The following is a 13,285-nucleotide window of genomic DNA, read 5'->3' on the forward strand; positions in this document are numbered from 1 at the left end:
TGTCCTGCCCTGGCCTACACTGTTACCTGATGGTTCCTCCTGCCAAAAGGCCACACACATTCGAGGTGAGGGCTGAGACAATGTCTAAAGCGACTTAACATGCTCTCATTATGGGCTTTCTGGGGGCCAGAGCCTTGGAAAGTCACGGGACAACACGAGAACATCCTGCTATGTCTAGTGTCTCCACTCAAATGAACTGGACAAGAGGCTGTGATTACAATGTGGGTGCCTGGTAACCAGAGTTCTAAGTTCTGTTGGGCGCTGTCACCAAGAAAGTGAGGTCACTTCTTCAAGCTTCTATTACTTAGCCCTTTCCTTCAATGAGAGCCACCCAACCCCCCCCCACTAGGCTGTTGGCTGCTCTCCCTCCTTGCCCGTGTCATCTCTATCACTGTAGACACATACCCATCACCACCGTCCCCACAGATCCTTGGGAGTGGATCCAGGGCCCAGCATTGAGGAGACACAGCTGAGGTCAGACCTCTTTTTTCCTACCAGTTCTGTGTCCTGGGAAAGCTGTTGTGCCTCTCAAGATCTCCCCAGTCTCCCAAGCTGCACAATGAGGGTTGGGCTAAAAGCAGCTCCCTAGAGACCTCTTCAGGTGTATATGTAATAATACATACAACGCCTGTGAGCTGGTGTCACATGTGTCTAATGAACACACTTAGAGATGGAGGAAGTACAAAGAGTAGGACATCACATAGAATACCAGTCAGAACTTCTCTAGGTCCCAGATTTGTGAACTTTGGTAAGTGACTGCTGCTCTGAGCCTCATTTTCAGGTCTGCATCCTCAAGGGGTTGAAATTAGAGGAAATTCAGACATTGTGATCCACTGGCATTAAGCCTTCCACGATCCCGTGTTTTACTCAGAATGAGTCCCAAGAGCCGCATGTTGGCCTATGTGGTGGGATCCTCCACAATGGTCCCATTGCTCCCTGCCTCCTTGAGTACACATACTTATGTCACCACTAAGTGGTCAGTATCTGACTTCTGAACAACAGAACACAGCCAAGGTTACGGGATATCATTTCCAAGTTTTAATTACAAAACGTCTGTCACTTCCCAATTACTGGTTTACTTATGTTCCATACTTACCTCCCTCCTACTGTTTCCATCTCTCTCTCTCTCTCTCTCACTTGCTCTTACTCTCACTCTTGCTCTCACTCTCGCTCTTGCTCTCTATCAAATTACCAGAACTGCAAGAGCAAGTGCTGATGTTTTCAGTTGCACTATGTAGAGGCTCCATGGGAGAGAACTGAGGGAGTGTCCAGCCAACAGACAGACAGGAGCTCAGACTCTCAGTCCAAATGGATCCTGACAAAACCCATGTGAGTGATCTTGGGTGGGAATCCTCCCCCATTGGAACCCTGTTGAGACCACAGCCCCTTCTTCACAGAGACTTTGAGGCAGAGGCACCCAGCTAAGCCATGTCTGATGCTTGGCTAAAAGAAATTGTGAGATGTTAAATATTTGTACTTTATAGGTGGCAGGTTTTGGAGTAAAGTTGTCACAGAGGAATAGAAAGTAACAGTCTACCATGTCCCAGGATCCAGCCTGATCACCCTCCTCTCTCCACTCCTCTCTCTTCTCAGGCTCCCTCCAGTCACACAAGCCACATTTCTGACCTTCTCTGGTCAAATTCGCTTTTTCCTGTGAGTCTCTGCACCAGGGAGCCTTCTCCTTGACACACTAACTCTTCCCAGACATAAGCAGGGGTGCTTACACTTGTCATTCTGGTCACAGCAAAGGTCTGAAATGCCTCAGGGCAGCCTTTCAGAACCTCCTAGCACAGTCTCTACCATCACAGATCTCACATCTAGAAGAGCATTATATGATTTCCTCCTCCTTCCTCCCATTGAGATAAAATGAGTGCATGAGGAAGGGCTGTCTGCTTTGGCTGAAGCAGAGGCGACTCCTTCTGGTTATACCAAGGACACGACTGTCTCTTCCAGGCCAAATTTTTCCCACCACGAGTCCATTGTTTAAGGAAACCGTCATTCCCTCTCTTACATGGGTCTTGTTTCCCCAAGAACACAGTGAACCATCCCCACTCCCTGTGCTGCATCACCATAAACCCACAGCCAGAAGATAAGCACCAGGTTAAAACACCACCAGATCCTGAATTCAGTCACTGCTGAGACCCTCCCATCAATGTTGTCATTCAGTGGTGACTCCTGAGGACACCTTTCCCCTGAGATCCACTCCCAGCCTGTCCTCAGCTTCTTATAGCAACACTGAGATTTCCTCAGAGTCCTCCCAACCTGGGCAAGAAACATTCTGAAATGTTCTCTGTATTAATTTTCAGGGACTGGAGACACAGGTAGATGTAATTTAAGCGTGTATGTGCAGTAGTTTCTACGCATGTACTCTATTTTTCAGACAGATAGAATAGTGTGGCTACTCAATGCAACAAGAAAATGGATAACTGCTCAAATTTTTTCATGATGTGAAGTCTTTAGAGAGTAAATGTCATGGTTAGGAACACAAGTTATGGAGCTAACTCCTCATGTCCAAATTGCAGCTCAATCCCTTATTAGATATTTGTATTTACTGAGTTATTTACCTGATTGGTGCCTCAGTTTCTTCATCTGACAGTTGGCAATAATGATCAGCATACCTACTTTGTAGGTTTATGGAGAGTATTAAAGGAGTTAATATTTGAAAAATGCTTGGAACACCTAGTGTATTACCAGTGGTGTACCTATATATTAGAAATATAATTTAGAAATTCTTCTGACACTGCCTGTGAGCCCCAGAGGGTGAGACTGTTGCCTGGACGTATGTAGAAAGCACTCCATGACATACGATGAATAAATGAGTGAACAACATTGGCAAAAGCATTACCAATGTCACTTATATCACCCTACAGGCATACCCAAGCCGAACCACACACAGACATTCCTGCTCTGTCCTGCATCATGTTCCCTGGAGGAATCACTGGGGCTTCTTGGACCCTGGTAACCGTGTCCACTAAAGGTTCTTTTCTGTCAGCAAACCCCAGTCTTTTTCCAAATGCTGAAGCTCACAGGGTCTGCGCTGTGATCTTTGTCTTCACTAGAGGGAGAAGTGCCAGCCACAGAGCTGGGCACACACAGAGCCTGAGCCTTGGAGAAAATGATTCCCTGGCCCTGGGGCAGGTAAAAGAGTGCAGGGACAGTGTGGGATTTGGGGAAAATCCTCCAGGTGTTGTCAGAAGGGTTGGAGGCAGGGGATGTGTCAGCAAGGACTGGTCTGGTTGGTGGGCCTTGGTGGTTAAATAGTAGGGGGGCTGGGATGTTTCATAAGTTCTAGCATAATACAATCAATATGACGATCATGAAATCAGAATCAGCCTAATTAAGGCCAAATTAACCCAATGTCAGCTGTTCCATGACTCTCTAATCCAGTAGTGACTTATAATAAGGGTATTCGTGTTCTATCATCTCCTTTTCATTGATTGGCTAGAGTAATTATTCTTTACATAGCCTGTCTATTTTTACATAGTAAAGAAAAAGTGAGTTTTAAAAAAAGCCTCCTTGGAAAACTCTCCCTAACATATTGAATTAATAACAGAAGGCAGGACAGGAAATTCACCACATATCTGGAGCTTTAGTCTCTGGTTTTAGATCTTCCTAACTGGTAATTTACCTACACTTCTGCCTTCTTTCTTGAGATTAGTCCACTTAGGATTAAGTAAGAGTGCAACCTCATACCGTGTGAGAAGTGGTGGGAATCTAGGAAGAGGTTTGTTTCATTCTGTCAGTGTGTGTGTGTGCACGTGTGTGTGTGGGGGTGTATGAGACTTTTTGCTGCATCTGGCAGTGTGGGCCACTGTAGACTCCTTTTCTAGGGAAAAAATATCCCTAATCACTTTCTCTGGACTTGCTTTTCACTGATGGCTTCACCAGCACTGTCCAATAGTAGCATTAAGCACTCTATATTATCGAATTTAAATATATTTTAGTAGCCAGATTTTAAAAAATGAAAACAAACAGGAGACACTAACTTTAATAGTATATTTTAACCCACTATAGCCAAGATATTATCAATGTGGGTGCAGTCTATACAAAACTTAATAATGAGAGAGTTTACATTTTGTTTCTGTGTTTCATAAATCCAGTGTGTACTTCCCACTTACAGTACAATCTCCATTTGTAAGTCGAGTTTTTTCAGACATACATTCTCTGCATTGAGATTTAATGTTCACAATTGTCAAATAGGAGTCACTAGGAGTGGGGTGGATGATAATTTCACTACTGATTTAAGCTCTAAGGGAGCTATGAACACCAACTGGTCAATGGGTTAATCAAATGAATAGTCATATAGTATAGAAGAATGGTATGATTTGGGATTTAGAAAAAGACAGGGGACTGTGTGTCCTGACAGGGAGCACCAAGGAATTTGTTGTTGAGAGAGACAAGGACAAAAAGAGAATGAAGTCATACACATAAATGTCTAACAACATGGGGGAGAAGAAATGACCTGCTGTAGTCCTGAGTTTTGACCTCGTAGTTTCCTTTCTTGACCCAAATCTCTTTGATGATGTCCCAGGACAAAGGTCAGATTAACCCCCACAGGGAGAGAGGGAGGGTAGAAGTACAAGGCATCTGACATAATTGTCCTGGGAAGGTAGGCTTCATTTATAACTCTGATCCACTTTCAAAATTTATTTTTATAGGGTAAGAGGAGAAGAAGTATGATGGTCAAATCATCACAGAGGAAGTGAAATGATTGTGGAAATCAATCTAAACCAAAGCCTGGTTTGAGCATATCCATCCCTTTGAGGATGTCCAGTTACATATTCAAGAGGACAGTTACTAGAATCACATCTTATCCTGGCAATCAGGTCAGATGCCAGCAAAGGGAGGAAACCTTGGAGCAGCCCCAACAACTCTGCTGGCAGAAGAGACTGCAAGGTCTCCAGGCCTGCAGAGTGCAGGAGAACTGTTAAGTGCTTTGGAACTTGCCAAAGCCCTGCTGAATCTTGCACCTAGTTTCACAGGTGTATCCCTGCCAGGTGAGCTCGCAGGTGGTCTGAACTCCAGTCCCATGCCCACCCCTGCCTGGTCTTCAGATTCGGCAGAGATGATGCCAGGAGCTGGTCTGTACATCCCACAGCTCCTTTGCAAACGTCTTCTGGTGACTGAGGAAGATATCAGGAAACATGAAGGGAAAGTGCAGACGGCAAGAGACAGACTGGCGGTAGCACTGATGCAGACACACTCGCTAGCGAGGCAGGGAGAGTGAGGGGCCAAGGACGACATCCCGACAAACACGATGAAGAAAACAGACGACGGCGCAGATGACATGGAGCTCACACTACATTAATGCCTCTGCAGGGGTCCTGATGATTACTTTCTTTGAGCTCTTGAAACTTTAATATATACCAATAATTTCCTTTTCTTTGACAACTTTGCATGACAGAGAAGATACAGACAGTGATCCTTCTGAGGTGGGAGATTGGGTTTCAGGTGAGGAGAGAAAGGAGATCTTTCCTTCTCATTTTGTTCTCTCATTTTACCTACTGAGCGTTATCTATTTGTATTTTAAGACGAAGAGTTATCACAGTCAGGGGATTCTTTAGAGTTTTGCCCTCACAGTCACAGAGAAAACATACCTAGTCAAAATGGATTGTCCTTTTTGTGTAATATTCCAATAGATTCCAACATAATATTTCACGAAAGAGCTGTTATATCTGTCTTCTCAAAAAAGACACCTACTTCTGGGTCTCTATTTTTCTGGTATTTGTTGCATGTTGAATCACAGTTGCATATAATGAAATACTGGATTTTCCCTTTTTTTAGATTCATATGTGATGGAAATTTGATTCATGAAAATTGATATGCCATTGTGGTATCCTCTTGTCAGGAGAACGACTGTTTTCAGCATCACAAGTCTCTCAATAAGCCAGTGTGTTGGGATTTGTCTATTTTCCTGATCGAGTATGTTGCACTCTTCAAATCCTCTTTATCATTACTTACTTTTGTCCCACAGATTTATCAGTTTCTGAGAGCAATGTGTTAAACAATAATAGAGTATCTTAGTATTTATATCTTCCCCAAAAAATGAGTTATTTTTTAGCTAAATCTTCTCTTCTCTATTCTTCCATGTGGTAATCATCTGGAATTTTGGTTCAAATGTGTTTTTCATGTCTTGTTTTAAAACTAATACTAAATTAGACAGACGTTTTTTCCTTTCCTCATGACTCCTGTTATGTTTTCCTGGGTTCACATTTGTTCTTCCTGATGTACATTCTTTACAGCTTCTTTCACTGCGGGCCTGTGGGAGGTCAACTTGTAGTCTGTTTGTAGGTCAGATAAGTCTTTCTTTTTTTGACACAAAGTTTGAATAGGTGTTTAATTTAGCTTTGTAGTAATTTTTTTCCTTCTTTGTCAAGTTATTTAATATTTCTGGGCCTCCACATCTTTAGGTTAAAATGGGAATAAATCCCTAAAATTGCGACTATAACTGAGATAATACATGCAGAGCTTTCCAGACATGTTGCTTAGAAGAAATTATTCAATAATGATAACTATTATCAATCATTATAATGATATTATAATAATTAATATATAATAATATATTAATGTAGAATAATGATTATATATTAATTTATAATTATAATGTACACTATATAATGTATAATGTATGCAATGTATAATAATAATATATTAATATTATTAATCATTAGAATCTTCATAGTGTACATTCTCGGAGAATCACTGCTTCAGATTGAGAATGTGAAGCTCATACACAAAAAGTCTGAGAGAGTGCCATGACTGTGACTTTAATTCTCAGCCCTTGGGTATCTTCAGCTGTGGTCGTCTGCACAGTGTGTACAGATAATGTAATCTGTTCCAACAGACCCACTGCAGAAGAGTGCAGCCTGCTTCATGCCTGGGATGCTCTGGGCTGCTTGTTGGGGAGCCTCTGCTGTGAGGCTAGTTGGACTCTGTACAGAGAAAGATGAAAAAATACTCTTTCTTTTACCTCAGATTTCTCCCACCGAGTATTATTCACTTTTACATCCAGAGTAGACACTCTCTTCCCAGAGCCTTGGTGTTTCTCTGGGATTCAGGCTTCCCAGACACCTAGTCATTTCAGCTCCCAAGGTCCAAGGGTACTGCAGAATCATGTCTCACCCACTCCTCCCGTCATGGCCTGTTTCCCGTTACGGAGGACCCATGAGTGGGGAGAGGAGCGATCAAGGGAGATTGATCTGGAAGTCCTGGTGAATCTGAGCTTCAGAGAATGAAGCAGAAAAGAGGAACCTGATACTGCCAGGCCTTCAGAGGGGGAGGAATCGAGAGGGGTGTGATGGCTGCACAGAGTGAAGGGAAGGGATGTTCCAAAGTTTCCTAAGAAGGGAAGACTTTCACTGAAGTGGGGATTAGATTTTACATGATGGCAACGTCTGTGCTGCTTTCACCAATTCTGGTGTCCCTGAGGGATGAACTGGTGTGACACCACAGGACAGAAGTTGCAATCACTTTCAGGACTTAAGGAAGGTGAAACCTTTCAGCTTAGTCCCCTGTGAGCCAGTCAGGGGCCAATTCTAGAAAGGCTCAGAACATGCATCCATCCAGTGTGGTTTCGTTCTGTTCCAGTCAAGCTCCTCTGGACCCCTGCTGGGCAAAAGGGACCTCAGATCTAGTCAGATCTAGTCATCACAGCTTCCGTAGGTCACCATGAGACAGGTAATAGCCCAGTCGTTGTCACTGGACCTCATAGTTGCTCTCCTTCTTCCGTCAGCAGACAGTGACTTGTGAGGTGAGGAGAGCACATCAGAATGGTCCAGTCAGCTGCCCAGTATGGGAGACTCCAGGGGAAGGAGATGCCAAAGCCACAGAGAACCAATGCCTCCTGTGTCTCCCTCTTCCTTTTGTCCACTTAATTTTCACCCTCAGTCCTTCTTTTCCTTCCCTTTTCCCTCGTTCGGCTCTCTCTCTCTCTCTCTTTCCCCTACATGTTCTAGCTTAATTGAGGTAGTCACGACATACAGAAAACTGCATATATTTAAAGTGAAAAATTTGATACATTTTGATTATAACTTATTGAACCATCACCACAAATAAAGAAAATGAATGCTATCTTCCCCAAATTTCCTCATGCTCATTTTAATTCCTCCTTCCCTGCCATTTGCAAACACATTCTCATTCCCAGGCAACGAGTGATCTGGTATATGTCCCTATAGATTTTCCTGTATTTGACAAAAATGTTTATAAATGGGATCTTATACTATGTACTCATTTTTTACTGGCTTCTTTCACTCAGCATAATTATTTTGACATTTATGCTTGTCATTGCATGTACTATGAATTCATTCCTATCACAACCCTTCCCTGGCAGCACTGTGCACACGCCAGAGCACTTCCCATGTTGGTGTGAGAGCCAATAGAAATACTGCATCCCCAAAAGTAGGAATGCGCCTTGGTGCAAATCTGGGAGGGGTTGGTGGCAGCCCTGGACCTGCAAATGAATGCTTTCCTGGATGGTTGGAAAGCGCACCATGTCACTGTAGTTCCAATGATTGGCCAATGCTCAGAACCCATGAAGAAGCCCCACCCACCAAACACAGAGACTGGCATGAGCATAAGAAAAAGCAGCAGCAGATATATGAGCACATATCTGCTTTCACAGGTGGCACAAATACCCATAGTAGTTCTGAGGTCTCACAACTGTGTACGTGCCTCCATGTGGCGGCAGCTCTGATCCCAGTGGGAATGCTTTCCCAGCGAGTGGAACACCCACTGTACCCACGCAACTTCCAGCATATGGGGTGGGATCAGAAACACAGCTCATGTTTTCCCCACAGCGGTAGCAGGTGGAATCTGCGTCTTGATACTACCACAAGTACACAGGCAAAAGTTTAGTTCATCAAACAGCATAAGAAACTACAGTAACAATTCAGAGCAGAAGGAAATGACAAATCTCCAGAAACGAAACTTGTAGTCACAGAAATTTACAATATAAATGACAGAATTCAAAATAACTTTCATAAAGAAACTCACCAAATTACAAGAGTGTTCAAACAGTTCGATGAATTCAAGAGTAAAATTAATGAGGAAAAGGAACACTTCATCAAAGAGACTGAAACTATTTAAAAAAACAAGCAGAAATTCTGGATATGAATAACATAATTAAAAAGATAAAAAATAATCTAGAATCCTTAAAAAATAGAGCTGATATTATGGATGCAAGAATTAGTGATTTAGAGGATCGAAAAATAGAAATACTTACAGTGGACCAGGAGAGAGAACTCTAATTTTTTAAAAAGGTAGGAATTCTTGTAGAAATATATGACTCAATTATAAAAGCAACATAAGAATTATACGTATTCCAGAGGGAGAAAAGAGAGAGAAAAGAGCAGAGAGCTTGTTCAAAGAAATAATAGCTGAGAACTTCCAAAACCTGGGAAGAACCGGACTTACAAGAACATGAAGCCAACAGAATGCCTAATAACATCAATGCTAAAAGACCTTCTCCAAGGCATATAATAGTAAAATTGGTAAAAGCCAATGACAAAGAAAAAATATTAAGGGAAGCAAGACAGAAGAAAATAACCTACAAAGGAACCCCTATCAGGCTTTCAGCATATTTCTTGGCAGAAACTTTACAGGCAAGGAAAGAATGGAATGATATATTACAAATACTGTATCAGCCAAGAATACGCTATCCAGTGAAATGATCCTTATGATACAATGAAGAAATAGAAGTTTTCCCAAATAAACAAAGTCTGAGGGAGTTCAACACCACTAGATCTCCCATACAAGCAATGATCAAGAACGTCCTCATACTAGAAATAAACAGATGGCAAATGTATACAAAGCTTTGAGCAAAAAGATAAATAGACAGACAAAATCAGAAAGCTACAGCTTTGTTTCACAACAGGGTAGCAAATAATTAATTATAACTTAAAAGAAGAAGGGAAGGAAAGCATCAAAAGTAACTATAAACACTTCAACTTAGTCACAAACACACAACACAAAAATGAATAACTTGTGACAACAATAACTCAGAAGGAGAAGAGGAAAGGAATGGAACCTGCTTAGACCAATGGAGATAAGAGCCTATCAGAAGATGGACTATCTCATCTATGAGATCTTCATACAAACCTCACAGTAACCAGCAAAGAAAAAGTCAGAACACAGCCATAGATCATAAAAAAAGAGAAAACCTCCACAGAAAACCCCCAAAGTGAAATGGTAGTCAGAATCACAAAGGAAGAGAAACAATGGAAATATAGATTAGGTGGGATTAAGCCCTCATGTATCAATAATCACTCTAAATGTAAATCGATTGAATTCTCCAATCAACAGACACAGAGTGGTGGGGTGGATTAGAAAACAAGACCCAACAATATGCTGCCTCCAGGAAACACATCTCAGCTCTAAAAACAAACAGGCTCAGAATGAAGGGATGGGAGACAACACTCCAAGCAAATGGCACATAAAAGAAAGTATGTGTAGCCATACTAATATCAGACAAAACAGACTTCAAGATAAAAAAGACTATTAGAGACAAAGAGGGTCGGTATATAATGACAAAGGGGACTTTACAGCAAGAGGACATAAAACTTATAAAGATGTATGCACCTAACACAGCAACACAAAAGAATATAAAGCAACTATTAATAGACACACAGGGAAAAATTAACAGCAACACAATAATAGCAGGGTACCTGAACTCCCCACTTATATCCATGGATAGATCATGCAGAGAAAGGCAACAAGTCAATAGTGGAATTAAATGAAACATATGATCAGATGAACTTAATCGATATACATAGAGCATACCCTCCCAAAGCAGCAGAATACACATTCTTCTTAAGTGCACATGGGACCTTCTCAAAGATAGACCATATGTTGTGAAACAAGGCAAGCCTGAATAAATTTAAGATTGAAATCATAACAAGCTTCTTTTCTGACCACGATGATATGACACTTGAAATCAACTACAAGAAAAAAGATAGGGAAGTCACAAATATCTGGAGACTAAAGAACACAAGACTGAAGAACCATTGGATCAATGAACAAATCAAAGGAGAAAACAAAAAAATACCTGAAGACAAAGAAAAATGAAAAGACAACAAAACAACTCTTATGGGATGCAGCAAAAGCAGTTCTAAAAAGGAAATTCATAGCAATACAAGCACAGGTCAACAAACAAGAAAAATACCAAATAAGTAACCTTAAACTACACCTAATAGAACCAGAAAATGAAGAATAAATGAAGCCCAAAGTCAGCAGAATGAGGGAAATAATAAAAATTAGAGCAGAAATAAATGAAATAGAGACTAGTACAACAGTAGAAAGGATCAATGAAACAAAGAGCTGGTTCTTTGAGAAGACTGAAACAACATTGACAGACCCTTAACCAGACTCACTAAGAAAAAAAGAGAGAAGGCTCAAAGACATAAAATTAGAAATGAAAGAGGAGAAATTACAACAGATACCACAGAAATCCAAAGGACAATAAGAGAATACACTGAACAACTTACATACCACCAAAGTGGATAACCTAAAAGAAATAGATAAATTCTTAGATTCACACAACCTCCCAAAACTGAATCAAGAAGAAATATAGAAAATGAACAGACCAATCACAAGTAAAGAGAATGAAATGGTCATCAAAAACCTCCCAAATAACAAAAGTCCAGGACCAGATGTCTTCTCTGGAGAATTCTACCAAATATTCAAACAAGATTTAATACCTATTCTTCTCAAACTATTCCAAACAGTTGAAGAAGATGGAACACTTCCTAATTCATTCTATGAGGCCAACATCACCATGACAGCAAAAGCAGGCAAGGATAGCACAAAGAAGGAATATTACAGGCCAATATCGCTGATGAACACAGATGCAAAAATCCTCAGCTAAATATCAACAAATCGAACACAGCAATATATTAAAAGGATCATATACCATGATCAAGTGGAATTTATACCAGGGATACAGGGATGGTTCAACATCTGCAAATCAATCAATGTGATACACCACATTAACAAAATGAGGAATAAAAATCATATGATCCTATCCACAGATGTAAAGAAAGGATTTGACAAGATCCAACATCCATTTATGATTAAACTCTCAACAAAATGGGTATAGAAGGAACGTATCTCAACAGAATAAAGGCCATATATCACAAACCCACAGCCAACATCATACTTAATGGTGAAAAACTTAAAGCCATTCCTCTGAGAACAAGAAGAAGACAAAGGTGCCCACTCTCGCCACTTGCATTCAACACAGTACTGGAGGTTTTGGACGGAGCAATTAGCCTGGAAAAATAAATAAAAGAAATTCAAATTGGAAAGGATGAAATGAAACTCTTTCTGTTTGCAGATGACATGATTGTAAATATAGAAAACCCTAAAGAATCCATCAGAAAACTATTAGAAATAATCAACAACTACAGCAAAGTTGCAGTGTACAAAATCAACTTACAAAAATCAGTTGCATTTCTATACTCTAATAATGAACTAACAGAAAGAGAACTCAAGAATACGATCCCATTTACAATTGCAACAAAAAGAAAAAAGTGTCTAGGGATAAATTTAACCGAAGAGGTTAAAGACCTATACAATGAAAACTATAAGACATGATTGAAAGAAATCAGTGATGACCTGAAGTAATGGGAAGATATTCCATGCACATGGATTGGAAGAATAAACACAGTTAAAATGTCCATATTACCTAAAGTAATCTACAGATTCAATGCAATCCCAATCAGAATCCCAATGACATTCTTCATAGAAATAGAACACAGAATCCTAAAATGCATATGGAATAACAAAAGACCTTGAACAGACAAAGCAATCCTGAGAAGAAAGAACAAAGCAGAAGGCATCACAATCCTAACTTGAAAATATATTACATAGCTATAGTAATCAAAATGGCATGGTTTTGGCACAAAAGCAGACTCATAGATCAATGAAACAGAACTGAAAGCCCAGAAAGAAAACCACACTTTTGTGGAGAGTTAATCTCTCACAAAGGAGCCAAGATCATACAATAAAGAAAGGAATGTCTCTTCAATAAATGCTGTTGGGAAAACGGGACGGCCACATGCAAAAGAGTGAAAGTAGATCATTATCTTCCACCGTACACAAAAATTAACTTGAAATGGATAAAAGACTTGACTCTAACACTTGAAACCATAAAACTCCTAGAAGAAAATATACACAGTACAGTTTTTGACATCAGTCTTAGTAGCATCTTTTACAATGCCATGTCTACTCAGGCAAGGGAAAGAAAAGAAAAAATATACAAATGGGACTACATGAGACTAAAAGGCTTCTG

General features: G+C 40.5%; 1 pseudogene; it reads left to right on the forward strand.

Moving 5' to 3' along the window:
* Positions 1-4,679: 4,679 nt before the first annotated feature.
* Positions 4,680-8,801, forward strand: LOC131403692 (methyl-CpG-binding domain protein 3-like 1; annotated as a pseudogene).
* The last annotated feature ends 4,484 nt before the right edge of the window (positions 8,802-13,285 follow it).

Source organism: Diceros bicornis, unplaced genomic scaffold, assembly GCF_020826845.1.
Source record: "Diceros bicornis minor isolate mBicDic1 unplaced genomic scaffold, mDicBic1.mat.cur scaffold_78_ctg1, whole genome shotgun sequence".
In the NCBI taxonomy this organism is placed as follows: Eukaryota; Metazoa; Chordata; class Mammalia; order Perissodactyla; family Rhinocerotidae; genus Diceros; species Diceros bicornis.